This window comes from Ursus arctos, unplaced genomic scaffold (assembly GCF_023065955.2).
Source record: "Ursus arctos isolate Adak ecotype North America unplaced genomic scaffold, UrsArc2.0 scaffold_14, whole genome shotgun sequence".
Lineage (NCBI taxonomy): Eukaryota > Metazoa > Chordata > Mammalia > Carnivora > Ursidae > Ursus > Ursus arctos.
Window position 1 is genome coordinate 48,856,078 of NW_026622808.1, and position 21,457 is coordinate 48,877,534.

Sequence of the window (21,457 nt, forward strand, 5' to 3'; positions counted from 1 at the left end):
GCGTCTCCATGGGGAAATTAATATCTAATACTTATGGTCAGCTCGCAAATGTTCCCATAGACTTAACCACTTTGTGGATTGTCTGTATTTCTCCTCTGATTCCACTTTTCCCATCCATCTGAAATACAACAGATTGACTCCTCTCCCCCGCTCCAATGCACAATTAATGATTGTAAAGGCCTTTGTAGATTCTCTGAGGTATAACCTTTTGGGAATGTATTTTGTTCTCCAAACGCCATAAAATATCTTTATAGCCAATTATTGAAATACTGCTCTACATACGCCCCTACCGTGAAGTACTAGGATCCCTTTCCTTTCATACTGTGAATAAGCAAAGAGTAGTTGTTTATACGTGAACTCTCTGTACACTTGTTCATAATGGAGAGTGAAAAGGTTTAAGTTCAGGCCATAGTGCAGCAGCCTAAAAGAGAATGTGAGCACAGATGAGATCCCAGGAGTCTGTGCTATTTTGTACATGGAGACCCATCAACTGTTGGAATTTTAGAAGTTCACCTTCTACCTGATGAGCGACTCTCTGAATCAACCGAAACTGCTAACAGTAGAAAATATTGGTAAATTTGTAGCAACCTCTCTGGCATGAGGTGGGAACCCTCAACACCCTTTCTACTATTAGCAAAACTGAGTAATCAGCAGCAGGGAGACTCCCACACACAGATTCTGTCCCCTCCAAGCCTGTCTAAACTCCTGTATTTAGAAAAAAACTTTTTTAAGGTAACACCTCGGTCTTATGCTGTCTCAGGATAAATAATCGTACAAGTTGGCCAACTAGCTTTTGAATATAAAGTGCATGGATGTAGCTAAAACAATCAGCTTAGTTTTTATTTATTCAAGAGCATCTGCTCTATGTCAGGTACGTGGCTCTTTTCTATAGATGCAAAAGGTAAAGAAGATGTGTCCTGTACTCTCAAATTACCTACAGTCCGTTATGCAAAACAGATTCCTGACCGGCAGCCTATAGTACATTTTAGAATTAAAACAAGGTCTATTGGGGCGCCTGGGTAGCGCAGTCGTTAAGCATCTGCCTTCGGCTCAGGGCGCGATCCTGGAGTTCCCGGATCGAGTCCCACATCGGGCTCCTCGGCTGGGAGCCTGCTTCTTCCTCTCCCACTCCCCCTGCTTGTGTTCCCTCTCTCACTGGCTGTCTCTCTGTCACATAAATAAATAAAATCTTAAAAAAAAAAGGTCTATTTATTCAGTGAATATTCATTAAGTGTTTTCTGTGTGCTGGACACTATTCTAGGCTATGGGAATAGACTGATGAACGAAATAGACAAGAGCCCACCCTCCTGTCTCCCGGGAAAGACAGTCTGCACCAGTAGTCATGCTTTGGGGGCAAGTGGCTTTGTTTTGCTCACTGCCATATCCCCAGTACCTAGTACAGTCCCTGGTACATAGTATGTGCTCAGTAAATAATTGGGAACTTGAATAAAAATAATCATGCATAAAATGAGGCTACAAGTGCCACTTCGCATGGCAAAGTGATCATGAAGGACTAAGGAGGGACCAGTTCATTCTGTCTGTAGCAGCAAGAGAAGTCCAGCCTAATCTCCAGTTGTTCGTAGGAGGTGGAAGAGTGGAGAGAAGGACAGCAGTGATGCCAGATGGAGGAAGGAAAAATCCAAGCAAGGGCAGGTGAGACAGACCATAGTGCATTCCAGACCCTGAAATTCAGTGCAACCCAAGCTCAGAGACTAGACAGGTGGATTGGAACTTGACGGTGAAGGTCTTACTTGCCAGGGACAAGGTTTGGCGATCCTAAGGACTAGTGACGCCTACAGATTTTTAAGCAGAGTGGATCTTGAACCCGTCTGCATTTCAGAGTTCCTCCTTTCCCGAGCCACCTCTCCCACCATCGTTGGGAGTTTTTTTTTTTTTTTTCCCCCTTCCTGTTAGTACATTTTGTCCTTCACCTGTCAGCCAATCAGATGTGGCTTACCATTCCTTTGAGGTTTCGTCAGACCAGTCCTTTACAATGAACAGAGTTAGACCCCGTGTCTCCTTATTTAGATAGTAACTGAACAACTTGGCATTTTGAGACCGCTAGCAAGGAGGAGCCACCTTTCTGGAGCAGCTAAAGACATGCATTGCCTAGTGGGTGAGAGACTAGCAGCACAATCCGTAGCATAAAGAAAGGCAGCAGAATCCGACTTCCCACATTAAAAATTAACAATGTGCGGTATACAGCAAAGCCTGCCACACTCCTCCCTTGTGCAGCTCAAAACGGGAGAAAGCACCCTCCCCGGAGGATGAAAAGGGAACATTTTTATACAGAGGTGCCAATTTAATCATCAGGAAGAGGCTGGAGGTTTAATTGCCCATTTGTGAGTCCTGAAATCCCGTTATAGGCTTGTGTAAAGGCCAGGGGAAGTGCATCCGCCACGAAGCCTTACGCAGAGTAGACATGCAGCAAATATCTTCTGAATGATAAATAAGATCAAGGATGTAAACTAGCCACCTCTGGCAGAGGCCTCAGCAGCGAGAATATTCTTAATATCCTTCGCAGAGGCTTTACAGTTTTTAAAGGCCTTCAGGAATGCCGCCAGTTTTGTCTTCAGCGCTCTCCAGCACAAGACAGCAAATTTCACCACGATTCACACGGGAATGTTAAGGGAACCATTCAAGGTCACATGGCCAATTAGTGTTGTGGTTGGGTCTTGAACTCCAGTCTACTGAATCAAAGTGTAGGATGTTCCTTCTGTGCTCTAAGAGCTTACGTCCCCTACAGCAATGCTCTCCTTCCCGAGGTGTGTGGTCTTAGATGACTGCTTCAAAATCACCTACGAGGAGTTAAAACACAAACTTGAAGGCCTCACCCAATCAACCTCTCTTGAGGTAGGAGCTTCAGAATTCTTACCACACAAGATTTTGAGAACCACTGCTCCAAAGAACACCTAATATAGGCTGAGATACTTAACGAAAGTTCCAGAAGTCTAAATGACTCCCTGGATAAAGCTTAAAAAACAAAGGAGAATCCATGTAAATATTTCTAAAATAAACTGCAGTGTCAAAGTTGGAGGTAGGACTAAAGGTCAGTTGCCATGTCACTGGTCAGTGGACAGAATCCTGTATTTGTTACTCAGTTTTTGACTGCAAATTTTTGAATTTTAGGGAAAATTGATAGCTATTATAAATTTGGAAGTTTTTGTTTATTTGTTATAATAAACTTTATCTTCAATTTTCCCCCAGTTTTATTTATTTTCAAATACAAGATAAAATAGGCTTGATTTGTTTAGTTCAATAGGAATCACTACACCTTGTTTTAAGTTCTATTCCTCTCAGCCTGGTTGCATTTACTGTAACGATAGCTTCTTTAATCTCAAAATTTGATGACTAAGTGTGTGCCTGTGAATAGACTTAGCACTGTTAGAGCGAATCATTGACTGAAGTTTTAGAATGTTCAGCAGATAATGTTGTCAACTGCATATTCATTCCCAGTGTATATTTATTTTTTTTTAAAGATGTATTTGTTAGAGTGAGGGAGAATGCACGTGGGTGATAGTAGGGGAAAGGGCAGAGGAGGAGGGAGCGAGAGAATCCTCAAGCAGACTCAGTGCTAAGTGTGGAACCCAGTGAGGGGCTCAGTTCCAGGACACTGAGATCATGACCGGAGCTGAAATCAAGAGTTGGAAGCTCAACTCAATAAACCACCCAGAGTCCCTCTGTTGTATATATTTGCCAAATTTCAAAGCAAGTAGTTAAAAACTTTACATTTCTGGAGAGACTCATTTAGTTTTTTAATTTATTAAAAAAATGTTTATTTCCAACATTTTTATATAAGTTTTTATTTTAATTCCAGTGTAGTTAACATACAGTGTTACATTAGTTTCGAGCGTACAATACAGTGATTCAACACTTCCATACAAAACCTGGTGCTTATCACAACAAGTGCGCTCTTTAATCCCCTTCCTCTATTTAACCCATTCTGCACCCACATCCCCTTTGGTAACCATATTTATTCTCTATAGTTAGAGTTTGTTTCTCGGTTTGTCTATTTCTTTGATCATTTATTTTGTTTCTTAAATTCCACATATGAATGAAATCATACAGTATTTGTCTATCTCTGACTGACTTACATTGCTTAGCATTATACTCTCTAGTTCCCTCTGTGTCTTGCAAATGGCAGGATTTCATTCTTTCTTTATGGCTGAATAATATTCCGTTGTATATATACCACATCTTTCTCCATTCCTCTATCAGTGGACACTTGGGCTGCTTCCTTATCTTGGCTATAGTAAATAATGCAACTACAAACATAGGTGTGCATGCATCCCTTTGAGTAAGTGTTTGTGTATTCTTTGGGTAAATAACCAGTAATACAATTGGTGGATTGTAGGATAGTTCTCTTTTTAACTTTTTGAGAAAATTCAATATTATTTTCCACAGTGGCTGCACCAGTTTGCATTCCCACCAACAGTGCAAGAGGGCTCCTTTTTCTCCGCATCCTCACCCACAGTTGTTGTTTCTCGCGTTTTTGATTTTAGCCATGCTGACAGGTGTGAGGTGCTATCTCATTATAATTTTGACTTCCGTTTCCCTGATGATAGGTCATGTTGAGCATCTTTTCATGTGTCTGTTGGCCATTTGGATGTCCTTTGGAGAGATGTCTATTCATGTCTTCTGCCCATTTTTAAATTGGATTATTTAGGGGTTTTTTTGGCTATTGAGATGTATAAATTCTTTATATACTTTGGGTCCTGACCCTTTATTGGATATGTATTGCAAATATCTCCTCCCATTTAGTAGGTTGCTTTTTAGTTTTTAGTTTTGTTGATTGTTTCCTTCACTATGCAGAAGCTTTTTAGTTTGGCGTAGTCTCACATCTTTATTTTTGTTTTATTTTCCTTGCCTTAGGAGACCGAGCTAGAAACAAGTTGCTATGGCCAATGCCAGAGAAATTACTACCTGTGCTCTCTTCTAGAATTTTTATGGTTTCAGGTCTCATATATAGGTCTTTGATCCCTCTTGAGTTTGTTTTTGTGTATGGTGAAAGTGGTCCAGTTTCATTCTTTTGCATGTAGCTGTCCAGTTCTCTCAACAGCGTTTGTGAAGACTGTCTTTACCCCCATTGCATATTCTTTCGTCCTTTTCTGAAGGTTAATTGACCATATACTTGCGGGTTTATTTCTGGGTTTTCTATTCTGTTCCATTTATCTATGTGTCTGTTGTTGTATTGCTTTGATGACTACAGCTTCGCAGTATAACTTGAAGCCTGGAATTGCGATGCTTCCAGCTTCGCTTTTCTTTTTCAAATTGCTCTGGCTATTTGGGGTCTTCTGTGGCTCCATACACATTTTAGGATTGTTTGTTCTAAGTCTGTGAAAAATGCTGTTGGTATTTCGATAGGGATTGCATTGAATTTGTCGATTGCTTTGGGTAGTATAGACATTTTAACAATATTTGTTCTTTGAATCCATGAGCATGAAATGTCTCTCCATTTCTTTGTGTCACTTCAATTTCTTTCCTTTGCATTTTGTAGTCTTCTACCTCTTTGGTCAGGTTTATTTCTAAGGATCTTCTCATTTTGGGTGCAGTTGTAATGGGATTATTTTCTTAATTTCTCTTTGTGCTGCTTCATCATGAGTGTGTAGACTTGCAGTCGATTTCTGCACATTGATTTTGTATCCTATAACTTCACTGAACTTATTTATCAGTTTTTGTAGCTTTTTGTGGAGTATTTCAGGTTTTCCGTGTATAGTATCATGTCATTCGTAAATGGTGTAAGTTTTACTTTTTCCTTAACAATTTGGTTGCCTTTTCTTTGTTTTTGTTGTCTGCTTGCTGTGGCTGGGACTTCCAGTAGTGTGTTGAATAAAACTGATGAGAGTGAACATCCTTGTCTTGTTCCTGAGCTTAAGGGCCAAACTCTCTGTTTTTCCCCATTGAGTATGATGTTTGTTTTCGGTTTTTGATATTTGGCCTTTATTATGTTGAGGTATATTCCCTCTAAACCTACTTTGTTGAGGGTTTTTATCATGAATGAATGTTGTACTTTGTCAAATGTTTTTTCTGCATCTATTGAAATGATCGCATGGTTTTTAGTCCTTTCTCTTATTGATTGATGTATCAAGTTGACTGATTTATGAATATTGAACCACCCTTGTAGCCCAGGAATAAATCCCACTTGATTGTGGTGAATGATTGTTTTTACGTATTTTTGGAGTTGGGTTGCTAGTATTTCGTTGAGGATTTTTGCATCTCTGTTCATCAGAGGTATTGTCTATAGTTCTCTTTTTTTGTGGTGTCTTTATTTCCTTTTGGTATCAGGATAATGCTGGCCTCATAGAATGAATTTGGAGGTTTTCTTTCCTTTCCTATTTTTTGGAATGGTCTGAGAAGAATAGGTAGTAAGTCTTTTTTAAATGTTTGGTAGAATTTGCCCGTAAAGCCCTCTGGACCTGGACTTTTGTTTTATGGGAGTTTTTTGATTACTGATGGACTTTCCTTGCTAGTTATCAGTCTACCAAATTATTTTGATCGGTTATAAATGCTATGTGGCTAATCTCTATTCCAGTATAGGAATTAAATTCAGAAGACACTGGTTTTTCTCCAAATCCGGGTGGCAGATTATAATCATGGTTACTAAATTCTGGTATCAAGGGTTTAGCTAAAAATTATTTATGATATTTGAAGTTATTTTGCTACCATGAGGTTGAGAGTCTTTTTACAAAAACTTAGTTCAAGGAATCTAAATTTGCTTCTGACCTAAGCAATTCAAATAAGTATATTTTCCTTAATATCAGAGAAGGAATTTATTGGGACTAATCAATGGACAATTGTGTTCTAATTTCTGAGTCACAGCCAAGAGTCCCTATCAGTCCTGATCCTCTGTTAGGGATGTTGGATATAATCTCTACCTTTTCTTAATTCCCAGAGTATATAATCTTTCATTTATAACGTATCACTTGCAGTAGTATTGTCACTGGAATGTCTACCTCTTCCTCTATCAATAGATTTGTGCTTCTTTAAGGGAAGGGTCATGTTTTTTAACATTTTATATCTTATACAGGGTCTCAGGTAAAATAGATATTATAGCAGTGGACCTCTATCATGTTCTCAAATGATTCGTGTCTCCATGTATTTGTGCTCAAACAATCCTTGGCCCATTTGGAGTGGAACTGAGGCCTCTAAATAAAACCCAATACAAAGTTACTAGCTTTGTAATTGAATCACCTTGGAAAAGAGTCTTTTAGACCCAGTCAATAGCTGACTGCAACATAATGGAATCCAAGCTGGAATCACCCAACCAAGCAGTTCCAATTTTCTTTACCACAGAGACCACATGGCAATTGTTGCTTGATCAGGTAGCTCTGAACATCTGTTTAATAGATTGGATTTTTATGACTAATACATGATAATCATCGCTGTAAGTCAATAACTTTTGGGTAATTTGTTACCCAACAATAGAAAATAAATACAAAATTTTGTGACCGAAGGCAAGAGCATGACATGAAAGATTCAAATTATTGGATGCAGGCCAAATGTCATAATGATCATAGTGTATATCTCATTCTATTGGTTATATGAAGATTTTAAGAGGGAAATTAGTTTTTAACTAGACTTTAGAAGAATAGATTGTGGTGGTGAGGTAGAGAAAAACAACTCATATTTGCGGTAACTTCTTAAAAGATTGAAGGCTGGCTACCTTCAGTGGTTGGTCAGAAGATTTGATATCCTGGGAACGAGAAAGTATGTTAGTTGCAGAAATGGCAAATTTTGAAGGTTAAGAAAGACCTGTCAGGGAGCCCTTCCAAAATGGTGGAATAAGGACCTCTAAAAATCCACTTCTCCACAAAAGCAATAATAATTACAAAAATTCTCTAAATCAACTTCTATAGAAATTTGGAAATAAATGGAAGGCTTTTAACAATTCCAGCAGCACTTATCCAAGGAAAGCAGATGAATATCAGTAAGAAAAGCCAGCTTTGTGACATCTTAAATCGCCTTATTCCCATTTCCCTGTCCCAGAAACATAGTAGCTGTGGAAACCAATAACCTCACAACCATGGTGTTTGTGAAACGCAATAGTCTGTCAGGCATGGGTTGGAGCAAAAGCAGTTTGGGTTCTCTTAACAACCCCATTCCCAGAGTATTTTCATTATTTTTCTTGTCCAGTAGCTCCTTCAAAAAACCAGTTCTCAGGGCTTTCTTTTACATAATCTAATGCAGATTTGTCTGTGAAAACAGCCTTATCCCCAGAGTATTTGTAAAAACAATCAGCTGCAGTCATTTAATCCTGAGGCAGGAATACAAGTGACTGATGAAAAAACTTAAAAGGAAGAACTGAGAAATGAGATGTCTATTTTAAATGCCCCAGCATATTTAAAATGCTCCAACAAAGCCCCAGATGATAACACACATGTTCGGCGCTGTACTAATGTCAGAAATAAACTGAGAAGGCCCTAAACTCTGTTTAATCTCTGGCTCATAATGAGACTCAGCACAGAACAAGAAGGAAAAGCTAATTCAGAGTTATAAAATGCCAAAACACTGAAGGCAGGTCCCAAGACACACACACATACTCAGCAAAGACTGGGAGACTTACTGATTCAAGTTATTTAAGGAAATCTCCATCCAGTCACTAGCTGACAACTAAGTTAATCAAGCAGAGATGTGAATGGCTACAAGCACACACACAAAATTGAGACTTTACATAACTAGTCCAGGAAATTCATTAATTCATCACTAATAACAATAGCAGATGTTATGAAGGTGTGGTAGGCGGAACGATGTCCCCTCCCCAAAGATGTAGATGTTCTCGTCATCAGGAGTTGTGAAATCTGTTATGTTACCTGGCAAGGAGTTAAATTAGCCAACAGTTGGTTTTGAAGAGATTATCTTGGATTATCCAAGTGGTCCCAATTCAAACGTTCCTTGAATGTGGTAGAGGAAGGAAGAAGAGTTAGTGTCAGAAGGATAAAATGTGGAGAAGATTCAAAGAGCTACTATGCAGGCAGCATCTAGAAGTTGGGAAAAAAGAAAATGAAAGAAAACAGATTCTATCACAGAGCCTCCAGAAAGAATGTAGTCCTGCCAACACCTTTGTTTTAGCCTAGTGAGACCCATTTTGGACTTATGACCTGCAAAGCTGGAAAATAATAAGTTTGCATAGTTTTAAACCACTAAATTTGTGGTAATTTGTTTCAGTAGCAATAGGAAAGTAATATGGGGTCAGGGAAGACATGCTTTGCAGAGTTGCCAGAGTATATATTTAAAATGATGAGTTAAAAAAAAAAGAAGAAAGTATAAACCATACCCTGGAAGAGAGCCAGTCAATAGAAACTACCTCAGAGGAGGCACAAATGTTGGACTTAGTAGACAAAGACTGTAAATAAGCTTTAAAAGCTCTTAATGAACTAAATTAAAAGTGTTTAATAAAAATTATGTCTAAGGAATTAGTGAGAAGTATGAGAAAAATGTTTCACTGAATTGTCAATAAAGAGACATTGTCAAAGAAAGAAACAAAAAGTCTCCAGTTGAAAAGTACAAAAAGTGAAATTAAAAATTTACTTGGGGGTGGGGGGTGCCTGTGTGGCTCAGTTGGTTAAGTGTCTGACTCTTGGTTTTGGCTCAGGTCATGAACTCAGGCTTGTTAGAGAGCCTTGTTGGGCTCCGTGCCAGGTGTAGAGTTCGCTTAAGATTCTCTCTCTTTGCCCCTCCCCACTCGCTCTCTAAAAGGAAAGGCAAGGAAAGGCAAGGAAAGGAAAGGAAAGGAAAGGAAAGGAAAGGAAAGAAAGAAAGAAAGATTCACTAGAGGGGATCAGCAACATAACTGATCTGGCAGAAGAGAGAACAAACAAAACTTGAATATAGGTCAATTTAAATAATCCAGTCTGAACAGTTTAAAAAAGAATGAGGAAAAATGAACAGAGCCTCAATCTGTGGGAACCCCATCACATGCACAAATATACAGATAAATGAGTCAAGTAAAGGAGAAAAAGAAAAAAAATTGAATAACTAATGACCTAAATATTTTCAAATTTGATTTAAAAAAACATCAATTAGTACATTAAAGCACTTCAGTGAATTCCAAGGAGGATAAACTGAAAGAAACACACACCTACACATATGCTCAAATTATCAAAAGACAAAGAATAAATCTTGAAAGCAGCAAAGAAAAACAACTCATTATCTACAAGCCTCCTTAAAATGATTAATATCCCTTCTCAGAAATCATGAAGCCTAAGGGTACCTGGGTAGCTCAGTTAGTTAAGCATCTGACAGTTGATTTTGGCTCAGGTCATAATCTCAGGGATGTGAGATCGAGCTCCTCATTGGGCTCCACACTCAGAGGGCAATCTGCTTGAGATTCTCTCATTCCCTCTACCCCTCCCCCCACCCCTGTAAAATAAATTAAAGAAAAATAAATCAGGAAGCCTAGAAAGTAGTAGGATGATGTACTGAAAGGAAGAAATAGATAATTCAATAATAATAGAGACTTCAGTCTTCAATACCACCCTATTAATGGATAGAACAATAAGGAAATAGAAAATTTAAATATGCTATAAATCGGCTAGATTTAATAAGCATCTATAGAACATTTCAACGAACAATAGAATGCACATTCTTCTCCCAGGTACGTGTGGTACATTCTCCAGGATAAATCATATGTAGGCCCATAAAACAAGCCTTGATAAATTTAAAAGGATCAACAATCATAAGTTTATTCTCCAGCCATAAGGTAGTAAAATTAGAAATCCGTAACAGAAGGAAATTTGGGAAATCCACAAATAAGTGAAAATTAAACAACATAGTCATAAGTAGAGGTCAAGGAAAATAAAGCACTGATAGGTTAGACAGTAAATTGGGATAAATAAAAATGAAAATATAAAATACTAAAACTTGTAGAATGTCACAAAAGCAGTTGCTTAGAGGGAAATTTATAGAAATAGGTTTTTATTTAATTTAAAAAGAAGAAAGATTTAAAATCAACAGCCTAATCTTCCACTTAAGAAACAAGAAAAATAGTGCTTCCTTTGGCAGCACATACACTAAATTAGAATGAGACAGAGATTAGCCTGGCCCCCGCACAAGGATGCTATGCAAATTTGTGAAGCGTCCCATATTTAAAAAAAATACATATATGTGCAAGTGAAACCAAGTTAAGTAGAAGAAAGGAAGGAAGATTATAGTAGAAATAAATGAAGTGGATAATAGAAAAACATGGGAGAAAATCAACAAAACTTTATTTTTTGAAAAATCCGCAAAATTGACAAACATTTACCTAGATTAACCAAGAGAAGGAGAGAAAGCTCGCATTTCAAGTTACCACAATCAGGAATCAAAGACGGAGGGGATATCACTAATGATATTACAGAGATGAAAAGAATAATGAGAAAATAATATGAATAAATATATGTAAACAAATTAGGTAACTTAAATAAAATGAAAAAAATCCCTAGAAGACACAAACTACTAAAACTGAAGAAATATTGAATATGCCTATAACAAGTAAACATTTTAAATCAGTAATCAAATAATTTTCCACAAAGAAAAGCTCAGGACTAGATGGTTTCACTGGTGATTTAGTAAATCTTTAAAAAAAAAAAAAAAAAAAAAAAGAATACTACTAATAATACCAGTGGTTCACAAAGCCTTCTAAATATAAAAGGGAAGGTAATGCTTCCCAGCTCATTATAGGAGTCTAGTAGCATTATGATCCCCAAACCACACAAATCTCAATATCCTTAATGAGTATAGACATATCTTCATACAAAACTCTCGTAAGCAGAATCCAGAAATATATAGAAAGAATTACACTCCATCACAAATTAGAATGTTTCCCTAAGATGCAAGGTTGATTTAACATATGAAATGCACCATATTAATAGACTAGAGGACAATGTCACATGATCATCTCCGTAGATGCAGAAAAAACATTTGACAAAAGTCAATACCCTTTGTAAAACCAATCAACAAACTAGGAACATAAAGCAACTTTCTAAACCTAATAAATTATGTCTGCAAAAATCCCACAGCTAATAGCACACTTAATGGTCCAACACTGAATGCTTTCTTCTCTAAGATCAGGAGTTAGAGAAGGCAGTCTATTCTCACCACTTCTATCCAACAATTGTTTTGGAGGTCCTAGCCAGGGAAGTTATACAAGGAAAAGAAACATATATCCAGATAGGTGGGAAGAAGTAAAACTGTCTCTATTTGCTGATGCCATGGTCTTGATATAGAAAATCCTATGAATACCAAAAAATCTATTAGAACTAGTAAAATATTGTTAAAACTAATAGGTGTTTGACAAAATTCCAGAATACAAGGTCAACATAAAAAGTCTATTGTATTTTTATATAGTAGCAATGAACTCTCAAAATTAAGAAAGCAAGTAAATTTACATTAGCAAAAAAAATAATAAATACTTAGGAATAATCTTAAAAGAAGTGCAAGACTTGTACCCTGAATATTACAGAACATTGTTGAAAAAAGTTAAATGTCAAAGTTAATTTAAAAGATCATATGGTCATGATTGAGTTAATGTAAAGCCAAAAATACTTTCCAAATTGATCTACACAGTCATTGTAATCTGTCAAAATTCCAGCTACATCTTCTACATTTTGAAAAGCTGATCCTAAAATTCATGTGGAAATGCAAAGAACCCAGAATAGCCAAAACAGGATCATGTGTTTCTGGCATGAGGATGGAAATTATTATATATAAAACAGATATAATTTTCATCCTTATGCTATATATATTTCATATAAATCCTGGGGGGGGGGTGTGTGTATGTATGCAATAGTAATGAGAATCCAGAACTAACTCTTACATTACAGTTAATTGATTTTGACAGGTGTGCCAACCCAGTTCAGTGGGGAAAACAACTGTCTATTCAACATCTGAATAGCTTCATGCAAAAGAATGACATTGGACCCCTACCTCACACCATATGAAAAAATAATTTATAATGGATTACAGAATTAAATGGCTAAAACTGTAAAACAGTCTGAAGAAAATGGAAGTAAATCTTTATGATCTTGTATCAAGCAATAGTTTAGTAGATATGACACAAGCAGAAGCAATGAAAGAAGAAAAATTGAATTTGATTTTATCAAAAAACAAGAATTGGAAAGGATATTGAGAAACAGGAATCCTTAAACACCTATACGTTGCTGGTTGAATTGTAAAATGGTGCAGACCCTTAGTAAAATACTTTGGCAATTCCTCAGAAAAAAATATTGTTATTGAAGTATTATTGGCATACAATATCTTATTAGTTTCAGGTGTACAACAAAATAATTCGGTATTTTTATACACTATGAAATGATCTCCACAATAACTCTAGTTATCATCTGTCACCATACAAAGTTATGACAATATTACTGACCATATTCCCTATATTCATTAACATCCCCATGACTTATTTATTTTATAACTCTATGTTTGTACTCTTTGTTCTCTTCACCTACTTTGCCCACCTCCCCAGCACCTCCCCACTCTGGTCACTGAGTTTGTATCTTGTACCTATGAGTCTGTTTCTGTATTGCTTATTTTTGTTTTTAGATTCCACCTGTAACTGAAATCATGGTATTATTTTTGTCTGACTTACTTCACTTAGGATAATACTCTCTAGGTCCATTCATGTTGTTGCATATAGCAAGACTGCATTTTTATGGCTGTGTAATATTTCCTTGTATATATGTATACCACATCTTCTTTATCCATTTGTCTATTGAGGGACATAGGTTGTTTCCATATTTTGGCTATTATAAATAATGCTGTAATGAACATAGGGGTGCATATATCTCTTTAATATTTTTGTTTTCGTTGGATAGAAAAACCACAGTTGGAATTGCTGAGTCATACTGTAGTTGTGTTTTTAATTTTTTCAAGAATCTCCCTATTTTTTTCCATAGTGCCGACACCAGTTTGCATTCCCACCAACTGCGGATGAGAATTCCCTTTTCTCTACATTGTCACCAACACATTATTTTTTGTCTTTTTGATAATAGACCATCGGATGAGTATCAGCTAATATCACATTGTAGCTTTGATTTGCATTTCCTTGATAATTAGTGATGTTGAGCAAGTTCTCACATACGTGCTGGCCATTTGCATGTCTTTTGCAAACTGTGTATTCAAGTCCTCGGTCATGTTTTAATTGGGTTGTTTGTGTTTTAGTAAGTTGTGTAACTTCTTTATATATTTTGGACATTAACCTCTTATTAGAAGTATGATTTGTAAGTCTTTTCCCATTTAGTATGTTGCCTTTTTGTTTTGTTGATGGTTTCCTTTCCTGTGCAGTAGCTTTTTAGTTAGATGTAATACCATTTGCTTATATAAGCTTTTGTTCCCCTTGCCTGAGGAAAGAATCCAAAAAATATTGCTAAAGCTAATGTCAAAGAGCTTACTACCTATGGTTTCTTTAAGGAGTTTTATGGTTTTGGTCTTATATTGAAGTCTTTAATCCTTTTTCGAATTTATTTTTGTATATGGTGTAAGATAGTGGTCCAGTTTCATTCTTTTGCATGTAGCTAATGTGTTTATTTCTGGCCTCTCTATTCCTTTGATCTATGTGTTTGTTTTCATATCAGTACCATACTGTTTTGATTACTTTAGCTTTGTAGTATAGTTTGAAATCAAGAGGCATGATGCCTCGTCCTTTGTTCTTCTTTCTCAAGATTGCTTTGGCTTTTTTGGGAGCTTTTGTGGTTCCATACAAATTTTATAATTATTTGTTCTAGGTTTGGTAAATATGTCACTGGTATTTTGATAAGAATTGCATTGAATATATAGGTTGCTTTAGGCAGTATCTACATTTCTAAGATATTCTTCCAGTTCATGAGCATGGTATATTTTTCCATTTGTGTTGTCCTTTAATTTCTTTCATCAAAGTCCTACAGTTTTCAGAGTGCTGCATCTCACAGATTTTGGAAAGTCGTGTTTTCATTTTTATTTGTCTCAAGGTCTGTTGTGATTTACACTTGGATTTATTCATCACCCATTGGTTGTTTAGTAGCGTGTGGTTTCTTCTCCATGCATTTGCATTTTTTTTCCTGGTTTTCTTCTTGTAATTGATGTCTACTTTCATACCATTGTCATTGGAAAAGATACTTGACAAGATCTCAGTCTTCTTGAATTTATTGAGACTTGTTTTGTAGCCTAACATGTGATCTGTCCTGGAGAAAGTTCCATGTGTACTTGAAAGAAGTGTGTATTCTGCAGTTTTGGGATGAAATGTTTATATATATATATCAAGTCCATCTGGTCTAATGTGTAAAGGCCAGTGTTTTCTTATTGATTTTCTGTCTGGATAATCTATCCACTGATGTTAAGTGAGGTATTAAAATCCACTAGTATCATTGTCTTACTGTAAATTTTTCCCTTAATGTCTGTTAATATTTTCTTAATATATTTAGATACTTATATATTGGGTACATAAATATTTACAAATGTGTTATCTTTTTCTTGAATTGGCCCCTTTATCATTTATAATGTCCTCCTTTGTCTTTGGTCACAATCTTTGTTTCAAAGTCTATTTTGTCCGATACGAGTATTGCCACTGTAGCTTTCTTTTTATTTGTTTGCTTGGAATATATTTATCCATCTCTTCATTGTCATTCTGTTGTTCTTTAGATCTGAAAGGAGTCTCTTGTAAACAGCACATGGTATATAGTTGGGTCTTGTTTGTTTTTTTATCCATTCAGCCAAATTTTTGATTAGAGCATTTTTTCCCTTTTACATTTAAAATAACTATTAATAGGTATGTACTTATTGCCATTTTGTTACTTGTTTTCTGATTGTTCTTGGAGTTCTCTGTTCCTTTCTTCTCTTGATCTCTTCCTGTGTGGTTTGAGAATTTTCTTTAGTGTTATATTTGAGTTCCTTTCTCTTTGTTTGTCTGTCTGTTGTAGATTTGGGGTTTGTGGTTACCATGATGTTCATGTATCTTGACCTATACATATAGCAGTCTGTTTTAAGCTTATAGTCACTTAACTTCAAATACATTTGAGAAGCACTACATTTTTACTGTCTATACACACACACACACACACCCGTTTGTTATTGATGTCATATTTTGCATCTTTTTATTTTGTGTATCCCTAAATTACTTAATGTAGGTATAGTTGATTTTACTATTTTTTGTCTTTTAACCTTCATACCAACTTTTTAAGTGGCTAATCACTGCATTTGCTGTATATTTACCTTTAGTAGTGAGATTTTTTTTTTCTTTTGTATATTTTCTTATTTCTAGTTTTGGCCTTTTCTTTTTTGCTTCAAGACGACCCGTTAACATTTCTTGTCATGCCTGTTCAGTGGTAATGAGCTCCTTTAGTTTTTGCCTGAGAAACTCTATTTGTCCTTTAGTTCTGAATGATGATCTTGCTGTGTAAAATAATCTTGGATATAAGTTTTTCCCTTTTAGCACTTTAAATATATCCTGTCACTCTCTTCTAATCTACAAAGATTTGCTGAAAAATCAGGTGATAATCTTATAGGGCTTTCCTTGCATATAACTCTGTTTTTCTCCTGCTGCCTTTCAGATTCTCCTTTAACTTGTGCCATTTTTATTGTATCTCAGTATGGATATCTTTGGGTTCATCTTATTTGAGATTCTATGTGCTTTTTGAACCTGTATAACTATTTCCTTCCCAAGGTTAGGGATACTTCAGCTATTATTTCTTAAAATAAATTTTCTGCCCCTTTCTCTTCCCTTCTCTTTCTAGAACTCTTATAATGTGAAAGTTAGTATGCTAGATGTTGTCTCAGAGGTTTCTTAAACTATCCTATTTTAACACTTTTTGTTCCTTTTGTGGTTCTGATTGAGTGATTTCCACTATTTTGTCTTCCAGATCATTGATCCATTTTTCTGTGTCATCTAATACGCTGTTGATTCCCTCTAGTGTATTTTTAAGTTACTGTATTCTGGTTCATTCATTTTTATATTTTCTAACTCTTTGTTGGAGTTCTCACTGTGTTCCTCTAATTCTTTTCCCAAGTTCAGTGAGCATCTTTATGACCATTACTTTGAACTCTTCATTTCATTAGTTTTCCCATACCTCTAGGATTTTTGTCTTGTTGTTTCACGGAGAACATAATCCTCTGCTCATTTTGCTTCACCTTCTGTGTTTGCTTCCGTGAATTAAGTGGAGAAGCTACCTCTCCCAGTCTTGAAGGAGAAGCCTCCTTAGGAGAATCTTCTCTGCAAAGTGTGTTCCTAGAGCTAGAGTGTGTGTAGGCTGGGGAGATCCCAGGATGCATTGCATTGGGGCAAGCCTGGTGGGTCAGCTGGAGCTGGTGCAGGTGCTGTCCGGGGGTTCCAGCTGAGCCACCCCAGTGCCACCCTAGCAAGACAGCTGGAGCTGAAGTGGGCACAGTCTGGAGTTCCTGGGTCTCCCTTTCTTGGAGCCACCCTCACAAGATAACTGGAACTGGAATGGACAGGGGCTGGGTTAACCTGAAACATACTTCATTGGAGTCAGCTTTGTAGGAGAGCTGAAGCTGAAGTGGGTACAAGCTGGTGGGGTCTCTAGGCATGCTGCGCTGGGGTTGCCTTTGTGGGTAGCTGGATCAGGCACACTGTGCCAGGGCTTCCTTAATTGGATGGCTGAAGCTGTAGTGGTCATTGGCCCTGGAGGTCTTGGGATGACCATACCAGGGCTGCCTTTGGAGGATGGCTGGGCCTAGAGTGGGCACGAGCCAGGGGTTTCCTGAAGTGTGTGTTCTGTGGCTGCCCCAGTGAGACAGCTGGTGCTGGTAGAGACATGAATGAGGGGGCCCCAGGGTGTGCCATACAAGGCTTCTTTGGAGGGACAGCTGAGAGGGATGTAAAAAATGGTGCTCATCAGTGCCTCTGACCCCAAAGAGTTCCAACAATTTACTGGTCTCTGGCAGATGCTCTAGGGTTAGTAAATAGATTTCCTTCACTTATGGTCTAGTTGACTTTAAACTCCATTTTTTCCCCATCCCCCATGGTGCGTAAGTACATGCAGCTTCCTCAGTGATATCCCTCCCTATTGCAAGTTGTTGCACTAGGGTTGGGGTTCCTATTACCGTGTCTCCCTCTGTTCCAACCTTCGCTGTGTGGACCCTCTATCATTTGTTGTGCAGAAGCTATTGAACTAGCCCTCAGTTGTCTTCAGGGGGTATTGCTCCATATGTAGGTTCAAATTAGGTGTGTTTGTGGGAGGAAGTGAGTTCAGGTCTTCCTATACCACCGTCTTGGACTGCCCTCTGAAATGTTATACATAATGTTACTATGTGACCAAGCAACTTCGCTCCTAGTTAATACCCAAGAGAACTGAAAACACATCCACTCCAAATCTAATACACAACTATTTATAGCACCATTACTCATAATGGCCAAAAGTAGAAACAGCTCAAATGTCCATCAGCTGCTGAATGTATAAATATAATGTGGTTTATACATTAGAAGGAATATTATTTGGTCCTAAAAAGGAATAGAGCGCTGCCATATGCTTGAACATGCATAAACCTTGAAAACATTATGTTAGATGAACATAGCCAGTCAAAAATGCCATATGATGTATGATTCAATTTTATGAAATGTCTAGAATAGGCAAATGCATAGAGACAGAAAATAGATAAGCAGTTTCCAGAGCCTAGAAGTAGGTAAGAATAAGGAGTGACTGCTACACTAATTTTTATGGGGCTTTTTATTGAGGTGGCGATACGTTCTAGAATTAGGTAGCACTGATGCTTGTACAACTCTGTGAAATATACTAAATACTACTGAGTTTTAAAATTAAAAGTGTGAATTTTATGGTATTGAATTATATCTTAATAAAGCTATAGTATATAAAAAAAAAGGAAAACTTTTTGAATTATTAAGTAACATGTCATTAAAACTATAGTAATTTGGGTTAAGGGAAGTAGTCTTAATTCATGAACCAGAACAAAACTAGGAAATCATTGCCCTGATGTGTGCACTGGGAAACATACTTCAGTTAAAAATTCTCAGTAGACATACCTCCCTGCCCTATCAATTGGGGCAACTCAGTATCATGGTAGTGCACTGTTTCTGGACCAAGAACAAGGAGAACCTAGCTTGAATTATAGTTCAGGTTCTGAGGGCAAGTGTACGTGAGCTATTCGACAAGTAATTTTATAGTTCTGGAGCAATTTATAGGGTTCGAATTAGACCATAGTTTGAACAGTCTACCTCAGGGCAACGTCTTCAGGAGTATAAAAGATAGTACATGGTGGAATGAGTAGGAGAGTCTAAGAGAATAAAGGGACCCCAACCAGAGTAAATCTGATTTTATCTGTTTTATTTATTGTACTATGAGTTGCTCTACTAAAAAGTTTAAAATTCCCCAGACTAAATGTTTTGAAAATGTTTTTAAGCTGTATCACTCTAAAGGCTCTGTATAGGAATTTCTATTTAAATACAGTCCTCTGTCTTTCAAATATTTTCTTTGAAACCCCTGCATTCCTCCCCTCCCCAACAAAATTACATTGTGCCTGAAGGTAGACTATAAACTATCTGCGGTGCCACAAATTTTGAGTGCGTACAATTCCAATTAGGCTATGTGTTGCTATATTATTTGATTGATTCAAGTATAGTTAACATGCAGGGTTATATTAGTTTCAGGTGTACAATATAATTCAACAATTCTATACCTTTCTCACTGCTCATCAATATAAGTAAAAATGCCATATCTTAAAATGTCACAGTCTTAATCTCCTTTATGTATGTCACCCATCCTGCCATCCACTTCTCCTTTGGCAATCCCCATTGTCTGTGTTTAAGAGACTGGTTTTTTGGTCTCTTGTTTGTTTGTTCATTTGTTTCTTAAATTCCACATATGACTGAAATCATACGACGTTATTCTTCTCTGACCGACTGACTTCATTTAACATTATGATCCTAGGCCCATCCACATTGTTACAAATGGCAAGATTTCATTCATTTTTATGGCTAATACTGCGTTATGTGTGTGTGTGCACACGCCACATCTTCTTTATCCTTTCGTGTATTGATAGACACTTGAGTTGCTTCCGTATCTTGGCTATTATAAATAATACTGTGATAAACATAGGGGTGTATGTATCTTATTGAATTAGTGTTTTTATTTTCTCTGGGTAAATATCCAGTAGTGGAATTACTGGTTCATATGGTAATTCTATTTTTAATTTTTTTAGTAACCTCTGTACTGTTTTCCACAGTGGCTGCACCAGGTTGCATTCCCACCATCAGTGTAAGAGGATTCCTCTTTTTTTTTTTTCCCACATCCTTGTCAACACCTGTTGTTTCTTGTGTTTTTTATTTTAGCCATTCTGACATGTAATGTGATATTGTGGTTTTAATTTGCATTTCCCTGATGATAAGTGATGATGAACAACTTTTCAGTGTCTTTTGGCCATCTGTATGTCTTCTTTGGAAAAATGTTATTCAGGTCCTCTGCCTGTTTTTAATCAGATTATTTATTTTTTTGGTGTTGACTTTAAGTTTTTCATATATTTTAGGATATCAATGCTTTATAGGATGTATCATTTACAAATACCTCCTCCCATTCAATAGGTTGTCTTTTTATTTTTTTGGTGGTTTTCTTCCCTGTGAAAAATCTTTTTATTTCAGTGTAGTCCTAGTAGTTCAATTTTGCTTTTGTTTCCCTTGCCAAAGGAGACATATCTAAAAAAATGTTTCTATGGCTGATGTCAAAGAGATCACGATGTTTTCTTCTAGGAATTATACTATTTCAGATCTCACAATTAATACATTTTGAGTTAATTTTTGTGTATGGTATAAGAAAGTGGTCCAGTGTCACTTTTTTGGATGTAACAACCCAGTTTTCCCAACACCGTTTGTCAAAGAGATTGTCTTTTTCCTATTCTATATCTTTCCTTCTCAATTGACCATAAGAATGTGGGTTCATTTCTGAACTGTTTATTCTGTTCCATTGATGTACATGCCCATTTTTGTATCAGTACCATACTGTTTTGATTATTACAGTTTTGTAGTATGTTTTGAAATCTGAGATTGTGATACCTTCAGCTTTGTTCTTCTTAAGATTATCTTGTGATTTTTTGTGGTTCCATAGAAATTTTAGAATTATTTGTTCTAGTTCTGTGCAAAATGTTGGTGTTTGGAAAGAGAAATTGCATTAAAGTTATAGATTGTTTTTAGTAGCATGGACATTTTAACAATATCAGTTCTTCCAATCCCTGAGCATGGAGTATTTTTCCATTTGCTTGCATCATCTTCAATTTTTTTTAACATTTTATAGATTTGAGAATACAGATCTTTCACTTCCTTGGTTAAGTTTACTCCTAGTATCGTATTATTTTTGGTGCAGTTGTAAATGTGATTGTTTCCTCATTTTTCTTTAGCTACTTAATTATTGCTGTATAGAAATGTAAAGATTTCTGTAAATCTAATTTGTATCCTTTGGTTTTACTGAATTCATTTACCAGTTCTAGTAGTTTTTTTGTCAGTCTTCAAGGTTTTTTTCATAATATATATTTTTTA

The 21,457-nt window shown here is 36.6% G+C and overlaps 1 protein-coding gene and 1 non-coding gene across 2 annotated transcripts in view; both read left to right on the top strand.

The window, feature by feature from the left end:
* The window catches only part of TAFA1 (TAFA chemokine like family member 1), a 487,139-nt gene that overhangs the window by 140,296 nt on the left and 325,386 nt on the right, over positions 1 to 21,457 (top strand). The gene's annotated exons all lie outside the window — the stretch shown is intronic.
* On the top strand, positions 10,986 to 11,088 carry LOC113257317 (U6 spliceosomal RNA). Its single transcript, XR_003316928.1, has one exon. It is a non-coding gene; the product is annotated as a U6 spliceosomal RNA (small nuclear RNA).